Genomic DNA, 23,805 nt, shown 5'->3' with positions numbered 1-23,805 from the left:
AGCTAAGCGATCAGAGATGGCTGGCGTTTGATCCGGAAGTGGGCCAGCAGATTCTTCCGATGCCAGAAAGAGCCAGCCAGTCAGCCGCGCGTCCAATTACCTCCGCTTGCGCTGTACAGAGAAAGGGAAAGTCAATCAGGTGAAAGTCACTTGCCAAGATAGTTTTGCCTCTGTTTATCCGGGGGCTTACGTTAGCGAGAGTGTGCTGCCTTAAAGGCTTGTTATACGACTTTTTTCTTCCGTTCTTTTATCGTGTTTCGGCGTATCTTATCCAAAGTGTTTTACCAAATATTGCCTTACGATAATATAAATATTTTCCATTCCTAGATATTTGTATTATAATTTCTTCACTTCTAGGGAGATCACTTTTTTAGAACTTTACAATTAAATATTCTGTTTAATTAATTAATTATCCAATCTATCAATGAGGAAAATTATCGTGTTTTATATTCCTGAATATATTTAAACGCTATCTTCCTTTCTCCCCCCAATTTTAAGGGATAATATATCGGTATATATATATATATATATATATATATATATATATATATATATATAAATAACACATTCCTATAATTTTCTCATATTATCAAATGTATCCTCTCATACATATATTCAATTTTAAAACGTAGCTGTTTTACGCATTTTAAATATTGTGAAATGATAGAGCATTATTATATTTATTTTACAAATTCGGAAAAAATAAAATATGTAAAAATTAAATTCGAAACTGAATCACATGCATCGATGAACGTTATTAATTCGAGCGAAGCGAGTGGCGCTTTATGCAAAAAAAAGCGCTCGCGTTCACCACTGTAACATTGACCTAAACTTGCGACGTTAATCGCACCATTCCACCTAATGACGCATGGTGAAAAGGAGGCCTCCATTAACATAAATTGTTTCTCAGACCTTTACGATTTATCGTATGCTGCTTGCAACAACGGGACGAGCGAGAGCGTGTGCGTGCTCACGCTCATGATCAGAAGGTATATTTACCTGTTCATGCCTACATTACCTCGTCATCTTCCACTGCCAGTATTACAATATTATAATAGCGCAGTGCGAGAGTGAGAGAGTGAGAGAGAGAGTGAGAGAGAGAGAGAGAGAGAGAGAGAGAGAGAGAGAGAGAGAGAGAGAGAGAGAGAGACAGAGAGACAGAGGTGCACTGAATCCTGCTACGCTTTGCAGCCGATTAAAGATTTTACGGACGTGCAAGGCGATTTATCCCGGTCACATGGTATACAATATTTTAAGCTATCACTTCTTTGCCGATCGTTCGTCCCGCAGGCATTTTGATTATATTTCCATCCCGATGTGTACTGGTTGGTACAGCCAGCGTTAAATATCGCAACTTTTTGCTGAAAAGTATGTATTCCATAACATTACGTGGTTTGGTCGCGCATGAGAAGTTTTTCTATTAAGTAATGTCTATTACTTAATGTGATTTAATGTTGCTGCAATGTTTACCGTTGGATTGTATCGGAAAGCTATTACCAACATTTTAATTTTATCGATGACAATGTAATTGATAATCTATATATATATATATATATATATATATATATACTATATATACTTTACTGTTTGTATTCATTCTATACGTCCGAATTTAGCTTGTTCACGACTATTAAATAGTTAATATATAATTTCCAGGGAGAATGCGTATTTCTTTTCATGTAAAACGAACTCGGACAGCGATGTGCCGCGTGATTCTCGACGGTGAGCAAGATACGCGCTTCGGGCGGCATACGTTTTATGCACGAAGAGGGTAGACTCCGTTATGGTGGCGACTGGAGAATGTTATAGTCCGCGGTACATGGCCGAGAATACACCCCCGTGGCCTTGCTGATACCTACTCGCACGTTTCTATGTACACGCGACGAAGAAAGACTCGTAGAATCAGACGAGCCTTGTTCTTGAGCGACATGCAAGTCGAGAGGGCCGGTCGCTATCGCGCCGATCGCGCATTCACCTCTCTCGACCTCTTTTTTCCTTCCTCGTGTCTCCTACCCATTCTTCGTTTCTTCTCTTTTCCCCGGAAATCCTGTATCGTTCTGGCAATTCCTATCTTTGTGGAGACGATGGGATCCCCGACGAGCTCGAAATTTTATCATTATCTGTACCATTTATTTTACATATCTAGATCTTTTAATTCGTAGAAATCGCAGTTTAATAAATAATACAACGAATTTATATTTATATACTTTACATATAATAATATAAAATAATTTATATTATAAAATGTAATATTTTTCAACGTAATACACTTATAATATCTTCCATGCAAAGTATAATCTATTAGCAGAAGCATTTTATCAATTATTCAATTAAGGTGCATCAGTTGAGTCTAATAGTTTTCATTCTCTTACGTCAGAAAAATAACATAAGCAAAGCACACAAAAAACATATAAGTTATATTGTTGTCAAAAATTTTGTTGGAAGATACTATCAATCATATTTTTTCTCGCAAATAATGGAATGGATTTGAAATTACCATTACATTCTAGCATACGATGTTCGTGATATTTTCAAGTAACATTTTTAATTTTGCTTTATGTACAACGCGTGTTGCAGTATTGTGTTACAATACGTGCTCCCCTTCATTGACTTTAATGATAAATTCGAATTCCGTTTCTCGACAAGTCACATCGCATCGGTTTCTGTAACAAATAATGATCGAATTATTCCTCGTATCGATCATCACGGGCGCAGAACAGCATTTTTTTTTTTAACGAATCACGAGACGAGACGGAGAATCGCCGACATGCATACTTTCGCCATTTAAAAAGTCAAATACACACATCGAATTCGGAGTGGAAAAAAATCAACAGGTTTATACAAAACTATGCGCTCGGTTATATAGGTTAACTTGACGTTACATATGTATGATGGAGTACGGTATATCGCTTGACACATCAGGTAAACTATACGCGATAAACCTATCGATAACACATCCGTACGCTTAGTCCGGAAAGAGAATGATGAATTCGCGATAGTTACATCGCGAAATGTTAATTACAGCGATTACAGTTTATCTCGCTCGCTAAGTAACAAATATCTCTAACGAATGTTTTTGTTAGATATCTTTTTTTGTTAAAAATACAGAAAAATCTCGAAAACAAAAATTTTAAAATCTTTGTTATCAAATATTATGTGTATAGAAAAGTCTAATTAATAAAAAAATTGTTATTAATAATATTAAGTGTTTAATAGTTATAATTAAATAAAAAAATTTTTTGGTCATTGAGAAATGAATCTAAAAGTCTTGTTGTGATTTTAACTTTTGTGAAATAGTTTTTGATTTTACTTATATTATATGGTATATGGCGAGGAATGAAGGCAGAATATTTTTTAAATTTTTATGTCGATGAGCTGCATGTAATTAAAAGCAGTTTATACTTTGACAAATGATTCTGAAATGATGATGATAATTAAGATTTGCTTCCTCTTTCAGTTTTTTCATCCTTATGTAAGCGTCTCACGGATGATCGAAGTTGGGTGCACGATGTCTAATTCACTATATTCCTCGCCAAATCGATTCCGTCAGGCAATATCCTCCTGTAAACCGTCGGTCGCATCCGCGATTCGTCGCGCGCGGCCCGATCACAATAATAAGCATCTCATGACAAGCTCGGCTCCGCTATTCGCAGCAAGAAATCCTGCCATCTAATCCTCAAGTGCGCGCGTTGCGAGCGCACTTCCGCGGAGAGAAATCGTCAAGGCACCCGGGAAAAACCGGATGATTGCCGGAAATCGCCCGCCTAATTAATGTCCGCCGCTAGTAGATTATGTTGCTGTCGTTATATAAGATGTATTTACACCGACTACTGTCGATGCACGATGCATGCATGCAGACTGATTTTCGTATAAATAACTACGTGTCTGGTGAATGACAGCACTGAAAATTGTGAGCAAAGCATTTAAAAGACGCTTGACGAGGATTGAAGAACTAAATTCTGACAATTCAGTTAATCATAACATTATGCTGATTATCTAGAATTATTATCAGCTAAAATCTTTTATGTTGCATTAAAAATGTTACAATTATGAAAAAAAAGATTCTCAAGATAAATAAAACGCGTGCAAGACTCAGTGTGTATGTAATATCTTTAACCCGCCGTGCAGGAAAGCTTAACCTTTGCGCCAATTATTCTTCTGTGCCCTTCGTCCATCTCGTTCGCCGTCTCCTTACAATTTCGCACTCCTGTAATGAGATCTTTATCGCGAGATTATCGTGGGCATGCCATGGCATCTCGATCGCGCGAGCTCGAAACGGGATCTCTCTCTCTCTCTCTCTCTCTCTCTCTCTCTCTCTCTCTCTCTCTCTCTCTCTCTCTGCCGTTGCCTAGTAGCAATTTTCGGACTAAATAAATCACTGGTTGATTTTGCGACGTCAAGGATGTAATGATCGAGGAAGAGTTGCCGGGAAATTAATATCATTATTAGCGGAGGATGAAGCGATAATTTGCCAGTGTAAGATAACCACCTCCGCGTTCGCGATAATTTAATTTCATCGGGAATGGTTTTTATCGCACAATGTTCCGGCGAACATTATTTTTCGAAAATATAGTGATTAGAGTGATTGTTTGCTCTTAGAGCCACGTTACAGTTATATTGCAATAATACACTTGATAAAAAATACCAATATATATATATATATATATATATATATATATTGGTATTTTTTATCAAGTGTATATATTGAGTTTTTATCAAGTGTATATATTGAATTATTTATTATTGAGATATATATATATATATATATATATATCTCAATAATAAATAATTTATACGTATTTTCATTTTTTATGATAATTCCTTTAGAACAAATATTAAGTTATTAATTTGCCTAATAACTTCACCTCATTTGTTGTAAAAAATTTTCTAAAATTTTTGACTACTTTATTTCTTTCTTTTCACTTCATACATTTATTTCTTTTTCGACTAACATCTTTTTCGATCTTTCTTAATGTCCCCTAACAACTAAACTAAAGAAACAAGAGACTACTGTTATTTATAATACAAGACAGTATTCCTGTTACTTTCTAAAATATTTATGATATGTTTACAATAATGTATGTGAAGAAGGCATTGTATAAAAAATTTTATTTCTTAAAAAATTTTCTTGAAAAAATCTCTTTTTTTTTCATTCCGCTCTCAAATTTAATTGGAAGGATATAATTTCGTCGTAAATATCTTATAAATCTACACCGGCACGTAGATTCGTGACCTCATAACGGCCTTCTAGGGTACTTTTTTGCGCAAACCACATGTGAAAACAGACCTGCGCACCCCCATAGGCAGCGTGGGCCATCCAACGATCGTTGGATGAACGTTGCGGTCGTGGGAAAGACTTCTACGACGGAATTCTTTAGACCAGTATGCTTCATGGCAAGAGATTTATAATTGACTATTATTTATCGAAAAATCAAGTTGTAGAAAAAAGATGCATGTTATCTAATTATGTTTTACTCTTATAGGAAACATACAAATGCAATAAAAATTACGAGTAGATGAAAATGATGCAGTGTGATATTATTCAGCCAATAATTATTCGGTTGGAACGCGTACATGTGTGTCGCATCTCTAAGATGCTTACGACGTTTACAAAGGCGTAGACGTGTTATGAAATAAATCTCTTTGCAACAAAGTCTGCGACTAAAATAAATATTTATAAGAAAATAAACTTACCTCGAAAAACAGTATGATTTTTAGGTATATTTATGTAGCCCTCCATTTTTTCAAAATCTTGCGCAAGCAATATATAATATACAATTAAAAGAGCATAATTATAAATTCTAAAATATAAACCAACGCGCTTATTATTACTAGTACATATCATTATTTCGAGTTTAATAAATAATAAATAATTCATTTCTATTATTAATGTCAATTATTATTACGTTATTAGTAACATATAAAAACATAATCTTTATATTTTATATTTAGAAAAATATTAGAAAAATATTCCGTCATATATATTCATATAATATATATGATGATTAAAACGCTGTTTTAACCGTTACTTTGCTTGTAAGATTTAACCCATTATATAGAAAAAAAAAAGATAAGAGAGAGATTCCACTTCCATTTTTCTTCTATTTGATTTTATATGCATGGACCGCCATTAATCGTGTTGCTATAGGAATGCCTTGGTCCTTTAGTGATGGCCACGCCATTGGTTGAATGTGAGGGGTTAGCTAAGACCGCAGCACCTGCGGCTTTCATCCCTGCATAGAGATAGATCGAGCAAAGTATCACGATAAAAACGAGCGATTTCGATTGAAGCGAAGAAAATCGTCTCAAACGCTTAATGTGAAGTGTTCTACGGTTGATCAAATTTCTTGATCTAATTGATGGTTTTGTAACATAATCGAAATGAGTATTTATTTGTCTATTGAGTAGAATGACATTTGAGATTTAATATATAATTGTACTTGTTAATACATGTATTTTCTGGAAACAACGTTGCATGAATCATGACACATACATAAATTATCTCTAACTTTTGAATAATTTATATATATATATATATCATGACACATACATAAATTATCTCTAACTTTTGAATAATTTATATATATATATATATATATATATAAATTATTCAAAAGTTAGAGATAATTTATGTATGTGTCATGATTCATGCAACGTTTTGTATGTATATATATATATATATATATATATATATATATATATATACAATTATTAAACATTAATTATTAAACATGTCAAAAATTTATTTCTTTGCACAAACACATATGAAGATATGTAGTCGAATAAGAAATGGTAAGGAAACCAAGAAGAGGGATGCAACGAACGTAGGGAGTCTTAGGATTTTAGGCGTAGGAGCTTCTTTAAAAGGAAAGGTCGTGCTGCGAGATTTAGGTCCCTACTAGTTCCATCCAAGAAGCTTGTATGTCGTCGGTGACGCGCGTAACCTTCCTTCTTCTATTCCTTTTTCTATTTTCTATGAGACACCTGTGTGCCCGACCGTCTCGTCTATATATTTATTTATCCAGCCGATAGAATCGACACGACCGACTTGCATTATGAAATTTGTGAATGCCCAGATCCGACATGTTCTACCAAATAACGTGGCGACTCCGAAGAGATGGAAACGGCTTTTCTTAATTATGTAGGAATATGTTGTGTTACAATAGGAATTACAGACATAAATTTTGCCAAATCTGATGTAATATCTATGACTAGTGTAAAGGATAATTACTTTCGGAAATTTATTTAATATAAATTAATTGTGTATATTATCATATAATATACGTTGAAACGAGCAATATGTTGTTTTTAAGACAGAAAAAATTGTCTATCTTTTAAATGCTAGAACTTTTCTAAAAATGTATCTAAAAATTTACGTATTTAAACACAATTAATTTGTTAAAAATTAAAAAAGATCAATGTGGACTGCAATATAGAGATCTATTGCATTTGATATACTATAATTTTAGAATGGATGCGTAGATTTCTGATTATACAGTAGTTTACTGACAATTTTTACGCAAGGATATGTTTTAAAATAATTTTACTACAAGTAACCTAATTGAAGATAAAAATGTTTTTTCTCTAATATTTTTCATAGGGAAGTTTTATTTAATTAATTTTTAGTAGGATATTATCACGTTATGATTTTATCGGAAGATTCCTCTATTTTTCTCGTAAAAAAGAGATCATACCTGCTGTATTCTTTCATGTAAAACAAATTCTCAAGATTTTCAATTCATTCGATTGGACATAATAATAGAGAAAATTAACGGGTAATTTTTTTACTTACATCAACACGAGATTTACTGTTCTTGTTATTTTATCTCGTCACTTATGTAATAATCGATTACAACTTGCGTGACTTTCATCAACAAACTCATATTCGTCTCGTTAACTTGATTATTTATGTGACCGTTAATGGCCAACAGTAGATCAGCAGCGCGAGACATTATCGATTATGGTGCGAAACATTAGAAGAAGAAATACAACAATTTTTGCGCGAAGAAACATTAAAATAAAAGCATCGATAAATCGCCATTTTATGTCAATTCTATTGCAATTATAATCTCGATGAAAACTGTTAGTTTCATTCGTTGAATTTTGCTTTAGATATAATGCCTATAGTTTTGCAAACAACAACGATTATCTCCATTTACATTCGCAAGAAGTAGATATCACGAGCTTCATATCGATAATCTCGATTCTTAAACATAAATATTTACTTTTATAAATATTTTTGATAACTGTTATTCCCATGTCATTTTTAATGAAATAATCAAATCTAACGGAAATATTCATATATAATATTTCAAACATTTTAAATATTTTTTTAGGTATTTTTATATTATTTGTACACATAAAATTTTTATTTTCAAAGTAAAACAGATATAATTTAATAGTTTGTTGAAGAGCACGGTTCTATTTTTAAATGTAAAATTTAATTTGCTAAAATTTCTTAAATTTTAATTATTTATCATTTAGAAATATATTTTAGTTTACATTATTTGTGCTCACCTCCCCCCCCCCTTACACACACACACACACACACACACACACACACACACACACACACACACACACACACATTGATGAGAGTGCATTATACTATTAGCTCGTATATATATCTATACAGAAAAAATTTCAATGTTCTTTGTAAAATCTTAAGAAAACTTTTTACAAAATTTTACAAAAAAGATACTGAAAAAAAGGTTCAAGCCAAGAATATTACCACACCATCATAAAGTAATATTTTTTTGTTTTGTTCGAAGACTCTTTTTCCATCGGCGTGACTGTACATTGTATAGGATAACAGCTTAAACTTGGAAGTCTTCGAGATTTATTTTACAATTTCCAAATTGTACACCCTTCCACGAGGAAGATTACAGGAACAGAGATCAGACAAGAAACCGGTCCGCTTCTCGGACGTCGATGTCATCATGTCGTTTGCTCGTATTTCAATTCTACATTCAGAGTTATGCACATCCTTTTCTTACACATTTATTTATTTAATCTTAAAATTCAAAGATAAAACAGTACAGATATCTATATGTTGCCTTAAATATTAATTTTTATGTTCACGATTTGCACGCAAATCTTTTCTGCACGCTTTTTCAAGAATGATAATCGTACATGTAATAAAATTCTCTCTCTCTTTCTCTCCTCCTCTAACCTTTTCTCCGTCTCTCCACTTCTCTCTCTCTCTCTCTCTCTCTCTTTCTCTCTCTCACTTTTAAAATCAAAGAAGCGAATTGATATTTCCTTTTCTTTCTGACACGCTGCTTCTTCATCGAAATTGTTGTGACTCTCGAAAGAGTCTTGAGAAAAGTACTTTCTCCATCTCATATATAACATATATATATATATTCTTCTGCTCGCGATCGCACGAATGAAAGTCGGAAGCGAATCGTAGGAGTTTCTAATTTCGAGAAGTGACCTTCGAGAAGTGGGTTAAATCATAACAAGGCGCAATCTCTTCGGACAGTCTCGCTTCCGGCTGTCGGATCTTGTAATGACTTATGGAGATGGAAAGATGCGCAAGACTAGCACGCGAGACGCTGTGATTTATTAATCTGATGATTTTCGACGTTTGGCGTCGTGATGATTTTTACTGATGATGATTATTATCGACATATTTGATTTTTGAAATTTAAGATTATATTACGTATCGTGTATTATCGTAAGGAAATTATTTATTTCACTTTTCACTACTAGCTTGAAATCGTATAATTCGTTCCATTTTAGCGCTTATAAAATGTATTTATAAGTTATATATAATTTTTATGTAAAAATATTTATATAAAATTATATTTAATATAAATATAAAATTATATTTTATTCAATAAATTAAGTAAAAAAGTTGTTTATGTAATAAATTTTAAGTGCAAAATATGTCATTCGTATTCAGAATATATAATATACTACATGAAATGTTTTTAGATATTTTCCATTTTATGTAACAAATATTCACATCTCGAGTTTCAATATAATACGTAAATGGAAAAATAATAATACTTAAAAAATATTATAAAATATTTAAATTTATTGTAGATTTATTTCTGTGATAATTTTGTAGAATAAGTTAATATAGAAGTCTACTACAGATGTGTTATATAAATATCATTCTTTGCACTGTGCGCTGTTAGCAAATTTTTATTATTAGATCTGGCAAATGATTGCACCACGGCTTGATTTTCGACAGTTAACGAAACCACGAGTCCTTTTCCCGACGTGGTGGGATCTAAGTTTCTATTATTACACGAGAATTTTCCCTCGCGACAACTTACGGTGCACACTTGTCGCATTCGCGACCGCGAAATGACTCGCTTGCTCGCAATTCTGCTTAATTAGCATCGCTCTCGACACACCAGACATATCCTCCTCGGCGACGAGAAACGATCACGAGAAGAATCGGCCGAGTATTTCGAAGCTGGTATCACCGTTGATATCGGGCGGCCAAGGTGTTTACGGTCCTCTTAAGCCGTCCGATACTCCTAACTTCTCTCTGCCTCTCCCTCTCTCTCTTATTACCGAGAGAGTTGTGGTCCAACGGCGGCCATATTGAAGGTCTGACCTTGAAGGGATAAAAAATCTCCCCCGAGATGCTTCAAGGCTCGAGGCACTTTTCCCTCCTTGTCTCGATCGTCTGATCCTTCTTTCTCTTTCGAACCAGACTTTCCTCCACTCCTTCAATCAGTCACTTCCTCCTCTCCCTCTTTATCGTCTTTACCCCCCCCCTCTCTCTCTCTCTCTCTCTCTCTCTCTATCTTCCTCGTCTCTTTGAGGTCTCCCTTGTTCTTCCCTGGGTCTCGTCCCGCAGGATCTTCCCGCCTGCGTGAAGTGTACGTTTTCATTTCTCTCGCTCCTCACTTCGATCTTGCCAGCAGTGCATCTCTCTCGATCTCATGGATCATTCGTGTCCCTCGTAATCTCATCTTATAGGCGTCTCTGTGTCTCTTTTCATCTCCCGTCTCGCATCCTTCTCGCACGGGTCTATCTTTCCAACTCAGATCTTGTGGAAGGTTTCTGTCCTGTTCGTTCTGGCATTATGGGCAGTTAGTCTGTCTTTGCCACTCTCTTCTCGCTCTCGCTCTCTTCATCTTCATTCCTCTCGCACCCGCGATATCAGGCCAGACGCAGGCGGGACTTGGTTACACGTACACGAAGGGCCCGGTGTGGGTAGGGTTATATCAATTTCTCTGCAATAACAGAACGATAGCAGCGGTACAGCTGCTTCCAAAATTACGCCTTACGCCCCGGTACCAAGGAAACGTGAACCTTCTTGAAATTCGATTTATTATGCGATACGTTAAACTGTAAAAAGTAAATAAAGACAAATTAAAAAGACAAATTAAAAAGAAGTTTTTCTGTATCTGTTATTGTTAAATGCATAAAACTGAATCAATATTGATTAATATGTTTTAACCAATTAATTTTTTAATTTATTTATTATCGTTAAGTCGAGAGTCATCGTTCAAGATCGCAATAATGAAAAGTCACTAGTTCTTTTTTTATGAGTCTGTAGATCTGTATAATGCCAACTAGATTTAGCCGAAGAAGAGTATACCATGATTGCGTTGTATCATGTTGCTCGAGATTCCATAATAGATCACGACCATTGTCACGTAAATCACATAAATGTACCAGCGAGTTACCTACGCGCCTCCCCCTTTTGTTAGCCCAGGTTAGTAACTTGATGTAGCACTTAACTACGAAATGTCCTACTACTCTACTATGATGCGATCGCGAGCGAGAGGTTTATACGTGCGTGTGTGTGTGTGTGTCTCTCACTTTCTTTGTGCTCTACAATAAGCGTCCCACGCGTGACAATTAGCTCGAGGCCGTTGATGGCTTAAAGACTTTTGCGAGAAAAATGAACAAGTACTTAAAATCTTCCGATGGAAATTAGAAGCAAATGTACCCAAGCATGTTATGCTAAGTATATTTTTGGTTAAAATACTGTAAATTTTGTTTTACTTTATGTAAACAAACGAAATTATGTTATTTTTTACAAACATAATTTCGCATTATATAAGATTATAACAAGATTTTATTTTTTAAGAAATCTTAATAGATTAGAGTTTTTCTCTATGGATAACTGAATTAGACGTATTATTTTTGTCAGACATTAATATGATATTGTTGACAGAATTTCTCAATTTTTTTTCTTAAATATTTGTTTTTGTATAAGGTTTTTTTTTATATTATTCCGAAATGAAATTATCATTTATGCTTATTTATGCTTATTATTCATGCTATTAAGTTGCATCAAGTTCATGCATTATTAATGGTATTGTTTGAGAATTACTAAAAAATGAAAACGCAAATGCCACAAGAATGTTGATTCGCTAACAAAATTCGATACATGTGAGATATATGCGAGGTACATGCGGGATAAGGACATGATTGTATAATTTCGCAAACAGTGTGAGTAAATGAATTCCGAAATCTTCCATTTATCTCGCGTGATATCTTTGTCACCGATTGATTCTCATGATGGAATTTGTGCGATAAACCGCAATCGATCACACAACTGCGACATTGTTTATGTAAATGAACTTTGTTCGCAATAGTCTCATTTTTTATATGAGGAATTATGAGCGAAAGATCGATTCCATTAATCATACGGATTCATTTATCAAACAAAAATTCAATATTCCGATAACGGAAATAAATTGTAATAATTATTTTATTATTTTATAGACTATATGTAAAGTTTATTGCAGCAATCATGAATACAAATATATCAAACAAATGTGATATTTCGCGATTATGAACGAAATATATTTCGTTTTTTCGCGAATGAAATTTCTCGTTATGAAATCGATTGTATTTTTTTATGTACGCTTGAAATTTTAACGATTTAATAACTGGGTCATTATTTACTTATCTCTTCGGTTATTATGTGCCGACGTCTTCTAACTAACGAATGAATCGATGTCCAGGTTCTTCGGGACGTCATGTTCGATGGCACTTATAATGCGCGAGAGGCGACTCGTCGCGGTACTTCAACCAGGGAAATCCATTATCGTACGCGATACTCTACGGACATACACACAGAATGCCATTGTAGAACACGGCGAAAGACAGAGAAAAGAAAATATGAATATGAATCCTTTCCCTCGTGTCGGATTCCTTTGTACTACAAGAATAGCGCTACTTGCAGAAACATTATTTATCGCTCAAGTTGATATAATATAATCGATATGTATTCACACAATGTAGAAAAAATTGCATAAACATGCGAATCAAGAGTAAACAAGAATCAGAATTTAAAAAGTAGAAGTAAACAATTGAATAATTTAAATAACAGATTAATTTCGTAGTTTTGTACAAAAAAAAATCTCTGAATCTTTAATATACATAATTTTGTGATTTTTTTTCGTAATATACTATTAAGATTATAAAAATGTTTAATCACGACATTAATTGTTCCATAAAACTTCAATAAGGTTTTTTTTTTTATTGAAATATATCTGTTATTATAGACGATTTGATGTGCGACATTTGATGTACACAATTCTTTTTTATTAATTGTAAGAAGACTTCATTGACTACAGATAGCAATAATTTTAGATATTTACAGATTAAACTTCAAACTCGTCGCAGAATAACAATGAAGCAAGACGTTGTTTATGTCTGATCTAAATGTCACGTTTTAATGATAATTGATGCTATCTTTAGACACGCATCGCATCGTACTATTGCGAAAAGTACTTTGATGCAAAAAGTAAACCTGTTTATACTTTATCGTGTGAACAAAGAATTTATTTTTTCTGGAGGAAGGATTGGCAGGCATATAATTAAATGTATCCTCTTTGTTTTGAAAGAGTGTATTTAATTATTAAGATCCAAAATTATACTTAAAGATATAAGTTCGAAATAGAGAAATAAGGAAAGGATATTATTCCAGAAATAATTTTTAAAGAGTTTTGTATGCGTTAAACTTTCTAGAACGCAAAAGACGAGAGGATAATTTAGAGTTTTGACAAATTCTCGGTTTCTTCGGACAAGTCTCGAGGGAGAAGCAGCCACTTAAGTTAATCTAATCTTGACAGGAGACGTCGGAGACCTAAGTAACAAAAATGTCTCGTCGGGAAGATTATATTTCCGTAAACCGTAAGATTAAAATCGCACAAGGCTATCTGTATATTGGGACGAAAAATTCGACCGTGCGGAATTTTAATGTTTTTCGGTCTGCACCGATGGACCATTTGGCTGAACCAAAAACCAGAATTTGGCGTCGGGTTGGACTTCTGGAAGATTCATTTTTCAAGGGATCTTAAGGACCTGTTCGTCCACTCTTGCTCTTTCGACCATTCTGTCCAAATCCATCCCCTCCAATCGTCTCACTTCAGCTTCCCTCTCGTCTTTCTACTTGTAGGTTTTCTTCCTTTCCTTTCTGAAATATAAGTTTCCTTTTACCTGTTACTCTGGATTATATAATATAAGAATCTGCCAAAATCTAGTTCATCTTTATCTTATTTTATTTATGTAAAATATGTGATATATTCTAAAAAGTAAAGCAATACTTTTGCAACGAATTGTACGATCCAACATTTCTTAACTTCTAGCAGGAACTGTACCATGCTCAGTTGTTTACATTTTAACCGATGGCGATGTTGCCAAGTCTACAGACCTGTTGCCAGTTCCATGCCGAAGATCTTCCATTAATTAACTCTTTAATGACGCATGCACCCAAATTAATCCATATCTCGAGTAATCGATGATCGTTTGTAAAAATTGAATATCAGATTTGTAAATCTGATCGTATGTAGGCGTATCTTGTGGATCTACCGGATAATTCATCGATATATGTTACATATATTTGATTATCTTCCGTTTAATATATAGTATAATCTACAGTATATAATTCTATAGTCTGCAAGTTAATGATAATTATTCAAAATGTCTATATACATTATTAAATTAAAATAAAAATATTGTAATTATATCCAAATTATTACGAATTCGTAATGTTTGTTCATTATGAAAAGATTTATGAAATATTAAACACTAAAGTTTTTAATCCAAATTAAGATATTAAAAGTACTTTATTATATTTTTTTCTTAATTGCTATATCTTTATTATAAATTTTTTAAGAAATGCTATATAAAGATGATTATTTAAAATTTTATCCGCAAGAGATTAATATTAGAAATATAATATTATTAGATTTAATAGATTATTTTGAGCAGGAATAATTCTTTGTTAGTTAACTTCTTCTCTATCATTATTATTTGTTTATTTTTATAAAATCAGGGAATTGTGATAATAAATTAAATCAGATGAACCAAAACGTATAAAACGAAATCTGATTGAAAAATTGTGATCAGGCAAGTCTTTATTTGCATGACTTTTCTCTTACGAGATAGAAACACTTAAGCTTATGATGAAGGATTTTTCTGATAATGCCTTTCATCTTCTAAAATTCACAATAGATAGCGTACCTTACGTAAGTTTTATATTCATATTAGAGAGTGAGAAGGAAAGGAGAGAGAGAGAGAGAGAGAGAGAGAGAGAGAGAGAGAGGGGTGGGAGGAAGAGAGGGATGGAAGGAGGGAGGCAAGACAAGTGGAATTCATAGATTCCTGCGCGATCATTTATTTAAATTTATCAGGAACGTCATTTGTTTAACAATGGTAAATTATGTGTCTTGTAACATTGCTTATTCTAAGATAACATATTTTTAAAAGCACAATTACACAATACATTTTAATGTCGTGTAAAGGTATTTTTCATCAATACATGTTAAATTTACATGAAATATCAAACTAATCCTTAAATACATTGCCTGCATCGATGCTTATAGACTTACGATATAGTCTATTCATTTTCGTTACAAGTTACTACTTGCCTGGCAATGTTGCACTATTACTACAAATTGACTAAGGCAATAAATAATAAATTTTTAGTTCATTTCGTTCGAAGTTAAATGACTCGTAACATTATTGAAAATTAATGATACGCGTAACTTCACGCATGAGTGTAACAAAAATACTCAAATATGAAAATACGACCAAATCTTATGGGCCGCCGAAGCTTATTTTTTTTCAGAAAATCGTTTCAACTTACGCAATACATAGAGAAGATATATTTTAATTGATTAAAGTTCAAAATTCAAATGTCAAGAAAGCGGATAAACGTTTATCCAATTCGTCATTTTGACGGTAAATTTTGCGTTGAGATAAATAATGCTGCAAGTAAATGTAAGCATACGGCAGTCATTGATTATTCGCAGCATGCGTGACGTGATGCAAAACGAAAAGAAAACGTTTGGTTATTGCAACAGAAGATTTGCATCTTCACGAATCTCTCTCGTTGCCTATGCCCCCTCTTTTACGACGCGACTTCGTCGACCTCTTCGCACCGTGGAAACGTTTTCATGTCCGAAAATATCTTCGGTCCGCAAACACTTTCCGACGTGCAAAGATATTTCAATGCGTGAACCAACAAAGCCGAGCGCGCGGAAAACGTTTTCTCGAGCATCACCTCGCCAAAATTCGAGACTTCGAGAAAGCTTCCGTAAAACGCAAAAAATATCTAACGACACGACTTTTTCAATTTTATTTTACAAATATTTATATATATATTCATTAAGATCTTGATTGTCCATTTTCAAGTCGTTATCGTTTATACCATTAATAAATTTTTTTCTAACAGATATCTTTCAAGTAAACTCGAGTCGTTTTTCACTCTCGATTTCAATCTCCATTAAATACTTCTCATAATTATTTCCCTGATCTGAGTCCTCTTAAACTCCATTGTCGCGGAATGTATTGCAAACTTAACAAAGCGCCACTCTGTTCCATATCGCTCCCGTTACAATTGGAGCACTTTGAAGGCCTTTCGACGGTGGAATTCACGAGTGGCGTTGAAGTCCAAAGCACTCGTATCGCACCGAGTTTCCCAAGTATATCCGCGACCACAGTGTGATATATCGGGTGTGCGAGCGATAAAGGAGGTCTGTGTACGCTGGGATCTCGCGTGTGTAGGCCCGCCGTCCGTGTCCCCGAACGATAACTCCTTATCGTATCCGGCTCCCCTTACGCGCACGTTGTCAGTTACTGGAACTTAATACGGTACGCTTCGTATGAATCGGTCCGAACGACTTCGACGTACCGTCATGTTTTTCGTAGAGGTTGCTACCGTTTACGTGACACCGAGATCAAAGGCGTTTGCAAGTCGGAAGAGCTCGGGAATCGCTGATGCAGCCGTGTACGATACTCCGAATCGCTTTTGGAACAGATAATATCTGCAGATTCGTTTATATTGTCCGTTCTATTACAATTTTAATTAATACACGAGAATCTATCGTATATATTGGATGCACTAACACGAATTAAATAGATCATATCGAAAACACTTTTATTTTTTTGTATCAATTTATTATTTTATTTTAGATTATTTATCTGAAAGAAAGTTTTTGCCATTTTTCATAAATGTAATGTTTCAATATTTTCAACTTTCGACTTTCGATATTTTTTCGGCTTCGGATCTTTTTTCCTTTTTTTTTTTCTTTGTCGGTAATTATTCCTTAAGATCAGAAAAAACATGGTTTTTTCACTCTTATTTTTCACATATTCTGTTACAAAAAAACATATGTATAAACACATTTATTTCTTATAAATAGAAATCTTTTAAAATGACGATAACTGATAGCATTCTTAAATTTAAGTTTTTATATTTGATCTTTTTTTGCTATGAACTATAAATAACGGAAAATTTCTTTTTTTTTTGGTACAAATTCTTATTTCTTGATATCTTTTTTCCTTTCTACCTCTTTTCTTGTTTCTTTTTATACTTTTAAATCATACTTGTCGTTAAGAATAGATTTCGAATTGTACAAAAAATTATTAGCTCAATATGAGTTATGAAATATTTAATAAATTGAAAAGTTTCCTAACACAAAGTTTCTTGTTGTTAACATGTGAAAGAAATTATCCGAAATATAAGAACAAAACACAAAAGTGTAAAAAGTCATTATCAGTTACGTGTTAAATGTTTAATTGGACATGGTGCATAAGTCTCAGACAATAGCGTCTGCAATCAAGCGATGAATTATCACAAATCAGTCGGCTTTTTAATACATCGCCGCGTGTCAGAGATCGCCAGTAACGCGATTAGAGGGATGAGATATGGACCGGCGGTATCGGGGAGCGTGAGTGCAAGGCAGGAGCAACGTCTTCGCCAGCCACGCCTTCGATCGGCACAACGGAGCGCCAACAATAAAGCCGAGGACTAGAAATAAAAATCGCGGCGACCTACGCGTCGCCTCGTAACGCCTCGTTCTCGTTCCCGCTCCCGCCTTGCCGCAAAACTCATTAAAACCCGTCGAGATACCCCGGCGTTTATGCAGGCACGTAACGACGAACGAGAACAACGTCGGCGCATGCATTTACGAGCGGCACCGTCTTTATGCACCGACGCGACGCGACGCGATGCATCGACACCACGATGCAGAGAAGTCGCAGTCCGTAATCGTGTGAGAATATTGCGTCTTGGACTCTCTCGCTCTTGTCATCGGAACAATCGCACTTCCAAACGGAGAACATCCTCGCGCGAACGGTAGCTGCCGGTTTCTCGTCTTTGAAGAAGAATCTCCTGCAACAAATTAATTGTGAATTAACGCGTCTACGATTATATATGGAAATGAGATGTTAAGATATGCAAATCCTGAATTTTCTCATTTTTTTTTAAAGAGCTACTAATTATGACTTATTCGGTCATTCCGTCGGTTTATTAAGAAAGAGCGTAAGATTTTTGCGTAATGAAATATATCTCAAGATATGCAATTACGATTTTGAGATACAATAAAGTTTCTTCTTGTTCGTGCGTAAACTTGGCAGAATGATGTAGTATCATCCTCATTGGGGGGGGCTCGCGCAGGCAATCAAGGCACGTAACGAGAAGTGGTACAAAGTATCTCTTACGCGATCTATCCTTCCACCTATTTTTTCCCACATAACAACGAGGCGCTACGGCTCGTGTCCTGTTCACCCATTTTCGAAGGACCTTAACCAACCATGACCGAAGCGGCTCGCGTGGGGCTGACTTTAATGTCATAGTCTTCCACACGTAGCACGTGTATGTGTATGCATATATATGCGTGTTGCACACCATTTTCCTTATATACACGGTGTATCTTGATTACCGTACCACCATACATGGCACTGCAATTTCGATGCATGGATTGCTGAGAAATTGCATTCTCCGAAAGAAGCCGATTTATTAGAAGCGCCTAATATGGAACCGCGAAAAAATTTATCGATGATCCGTTTCGTTTTATGCAATTTTTCTTCTCCGTCATTGTTTCATTTCTTCTCCATCATCCAATTTTGCGCGTAGCAATAAATGCGAATCCTAACTGTCGATATTTATTGAAAAATAATTTATTCCGAAAATTTGGGCCAGTGACACTTACGCCAGGCACAATTAATGAGAATATTTAGTATTTGAGTAAAAACATTTCTCAAATTTGATTAACATATTTAATCTATAACTACATTAACAGTCTATTTTAAGTATTCACAATTTTATTTAGCAAAGATTACGATAGTGGCTGTGACTCTGGCGATATATTGTGCAGTTATATTAGACATTCTGGAAAATAAGCTATTGAAAGCTTCTAGTTTCCTTTTTAATAAATTATTCTTTATATATACGATCGATTATATATATACAAAATACTATTGAACGCCGTTAAAATACGGTGCTTATCTCGAATCCAAAAGGTTATCGCATAGTCAAGGACGTAGTCGGAGATAAACAAGTTTCGAGATCATATCGGTCTTCATCGACACTAGTTTCTCAGAAACATATCGTCTATGAAAAAAACGATTTTTGTTGCGGCAAACGTTCTCGGAATGTAGCGTCGCTTATATCGTAGCATAACAGTTTAATGTTTTGATGTTCGGAATTTTGTATCGCATCGCAATCGATTATATATATATAGGTGCTCTATGACTGGCATCGCGGTTATACGGATTTACGGATGTTGAGCACCGAACGGCGGAAATCCTTGAGCGACGTTGACGCGCACATCGAGATGGTTGCACCAAATAAATGCATAACTGCTTCGTTACGTGATGAAAACGGTGTCCCCTACAGATTAATAGCCGTCAGACGACATGATTGACAAGTCGGCGAATTAAATCATATAAACTATAACGATGGCCGATTGCAAAGCGCCTGTACTCTCATGACCACACGCGAGCGTAGAATTTTTGTAATGGACTGTTGTGATGTATGTAAAGCCGCTCTATTATTCTATGGAACCTCGTAAACTATTGAGAGTTTTCATTTTCTTTTTAATAGTTCTATGTAGATTAGACAAGTACAGTTCTGATGATTAAAATAAAAATCTACTTTTAGATAAACTGAAACGGCGGATTTATAATAAGCGTCTCATTTTCTCCTGCGTGAGTTCTTCTAATTATTTTTCTATTTATTGCGCTCGATTTTAAAAAATATATAATGTTCTATATGAGTTTTAGAAAAAATTATTGCAATACAAATTATTTTTTATTTTTAAATAATTTATAAACATTTCAATGTAATATTTGAGAATATTGTTAAAATAATTAAATGTGATAAATGGCAAATATTTAGCGAGACAGAATATTAAGTGTCTGATATTATTTTAATTTTTTGAATTTATATATCTGTATAAATAAAAAAAAAAATAAAATAATATTATTAGGCGCTTAAGACCTTGTCTCCTTGCCGAGTATTTGCCACTTATTCTGTTATTTCAAATCATTTTTATTGAAAAAAGATATCTGCAAAACCTGACAGTTTTTATACTTTAATGACTAGAACTATAGTATTTGTATAATACAGATAAATTTGTATGATACAGAACACGCAATACAATTGTTAAAAGTAAAGCCGGAACTTTTAATAGTTCATGTCTCTACAAAATAATAGGCCAGCTTCACACGCACATTGTGGCGTAGTGGCATAAGATTCATTCGCGACCTTGAAAATTGATGCATTATTCGAGATGAGAAATTGCGAAGGCGGGCACTGCTGAAGTTATGATGAATGAGAAACGTCGAGTTCCCCGCGTCGAATAATTCCCTTGATAAAAATAACGGCTGTATTATTTCGTCCCGTGAGATCAATTTCAACCCTATTCATTCAACTTAAAAATAATGGTTGTATTGTTTAAAGGCACAAATTGATTTTACTTTTTAATGTTCAGTTGTAAATGTTCAATTTGTAAAGAAAGAGCGAGACATGTGCTGGAGAACAAATTTATGCGGGACAATTTATTATTACAATAATAAATATTATATTAAATTTCTCACGTTTTATTCTAAGAATTATTCTAGGAATTATTCTAAGAATTATTACTAAGTTCTTATAAATATCATCTTTCCATGTATGCTTTGCACATTTATCATTACTTTATCCAACTGCAAATATTACCTTCTTATCTCCGATAATCTCTCCTTACAATCTGCTTGTAAAGAAAACTTAATACTTACGCATTCCAATTTTATTTTCATCATAAAAACATGAATATTGTTTTTAATTTTTTTTCATAAGGATTTTATTTTGAGATTTATTATTATTTTATTCATCTAGATCCGTAAATCCGTGAGATTGATAAGATACCATTGTCATGTTTTCTATTGCAGTTAAATACACATATTGTGATCAGGATTAATTATACAATATATAAATACATGTTAAATCAAAATAATTCAACATCATTTGAACATTAATTTCCACAATTTTCGTGCTTTTCGTTAAAATATGTATACGTACCAGCGTATTATGATTAACTTAGTCAACGAATTTACATAGTGATCATTGGCCAATCTACATTATCACTATTATGGTATACATATAATTATGTACAACTAAAACGGAATTATTTCATACGCTATATATAGTGTATATGTTTAACCTAAATAAAGAAATAATATTATAATTTATGTTAATAAATTACAAAATGTTAACTTTATTTTTATAAGCGTCATTGAATGAATAATAAGTGGATGAAATAATTAAACATGTGCATATAAAATTGTAAGAATGATAAAAAACGGTATAAACCAAAAACTTTTCCTAATTTTACAAATATATTTCTATATCTTATATAATTAAAATCTTTAATTCTCTTCATTTACTATTTAATTATATTATTTGAATATAACAAGTGTAGTTATTATTATTATTATTAACAATTTTAGAATGCATAAATAAAAATAATATGAATTTATTAATATAAGTTTATCAATGAATCAAATAATCTTTTATGTGATGTGTTTTATTTGATTTCAACTTTCTTCAACATACATATGTAAATGCTTCAAAAAGATTGACTTTCTTTTTTTCTTGTTGTAATTACAACAGAACTATGAGATGAATGCCAATCATTGTCATTTTATTTATGACATATATGTGTACAAAGATGTTTATTCAATTGAATAGGCAGAAACTGTGAAGAAATAGATTCCATCATATTCTTACGTTCCCTCATTTTTTTCACAAAACAAATTTATTCAAATGTGCAACATGACTTTCTCTTCTTCTCTTTTTTAGATTCGCGTTTGAACTTTTCGATCGTCCTGCTTCTCTACAACAATTACCTTAGCATCTCACCAACCTTCACTCGTAAAAACTGAAAGTTAAAATATTTAAATAATCGGTCGTGAATGAATTAGCGTATTAATAAAATCCAATGCACATAAATTTTGAATACCAGTAGTTTGATTTCTTACCGTTAGAACATCAAAAGATGTATCGTATACTAATTTTTTATTATATTATTTAAAATTTAAAGGAACACACTATTTGAAAATAATTCTGCATAATTTTTGCTATTTCAATAATAAGAAAATAATGATGCTTAATATGACATGTTTATTACTTTAGAAAATCTTATTGACATAAAATATATATAAATTTGATGTATAAAATATTAATATTATCTCTGTTATATGTTACACAAGATTGCATTTCGCAATAGATATTTCATGTCTAATATAGAATCTGTTACATGTTGTATCGTACAAAGAAATAACAGAGAAGAAATTTTCAATGGAGGGAAGAAGTGAACATTATTAAACTATCATGTTTCTTGCGTTTGTCAATGTGAATGCATGTGAATGCAGATGCAAATGATAAGAAACTGACGTTATCGTTCATGCTCGGCCATGAAAACGTTAGAACGTGACTTTGCGTGCTCTCCAGTCGCGACACTTACCTTTCAGCAGGTGCAAATAGAAACGCGTTTATTGCTGCAGCTGTTCGCAAAATAGAAGAGAACCGAGATGCATAACCCCAAGAGAAACTAGTGACGATCGGTCTTCGTTCGCGCGTCAACACGAGTCGAAAGATCGAAAGTCAGGGACAACGTTTTCTGTCGTTTTGAAATATAAGCGAATTTATCAAAGTCCTTTTGTCTGCACAAAAAAATATCGCGATAGATTAAAAACTGATTGATCATCAAAATTGTAATTATTGTATAACAATAGCAAAACATATAATATGTATATTTAAACACATGCACGTGTACATATGTATATATTCTATAAGTAAAATTATTTAATTAATTAATATTAAATCAAAAACAAATTTCTAGTGTGAAAAAAGAAGTTTACTAATTTTATAATTGTACATATTATCAATGATGAAGGTCGCCTGATCAAGATCGAAATATTCAGTCGATTTTTTAATATCAAAATGGAAAGAGAAAAATTACTGATAGCAGTTTAATAGAAATTGATAATCCAAAATTTGATTCTTTTTTAACTTTATTTTCTGATTAATGTGATAAATTTAATTCAATT

General features: G+C 33.3%; 3 long non-coding RNA genes across 3 annotated transcripts in view; 1 reads left to right on the top strand and 2 right to left on the bottom strand.

The window, feature by feature from the left end:
• LOC148936732 (uncharacterized) overlaps nucleotides 1-23,805 on the top strand; it is a 75,157-nt gene that overhangs the window by 10,292 nt on the left and 41,060 nt on the right. The gene's annotated exons all lie outside the window — the stretch shown is intronic.
• On the bottom strand, nucleotides 10,035-11,978 carry LOC148936734 (uncharacterized). The gene is made up of 2 exons (XR_016139120.1): nucleotides 11,567-11,978; nucleotides 10,035-11,313 (listed from the first exon to the last, which is right to left on the bottom strand). It is a non-coding gene; the product is annotated as an uncharacterized LOC148936734 (long non-coding RNA).
• On the bottom strand, nucleotides 15,589-23,632 carry LOC148936733 (uncharacterized). Its single transcript, XR_016139196.1, has 2 exons — nucleotides 23,220-23,632; nucleotides 15,589-18,604 (listed from the first exon to the last, which is right to left on the bottom strand). It is a non-coding gene; the product is annotated as an uncharacterized LOC148936733 (long non-coding RNA).

Source organism: Pogonomyrmex barbatus, unplaced genomic scaffold, assembly GCF_055798465.1.
Source record: "Pogonomyrmex barbatus isolate J1 unplaced genomic scaffold, ASM5579846v1 scaffold2, whole genome shotgun sequence".
Taxonomy (NCBI): Eukaryota; Metazoa; Arthropoda; class Insecta; order Hymenoptera; family Formicidae; genus Pogonomyrmex; species Pogonomyrmex barbatus.
This window is presented reverse-complemented; position numbering and strand designations above follow the sequence as displayed.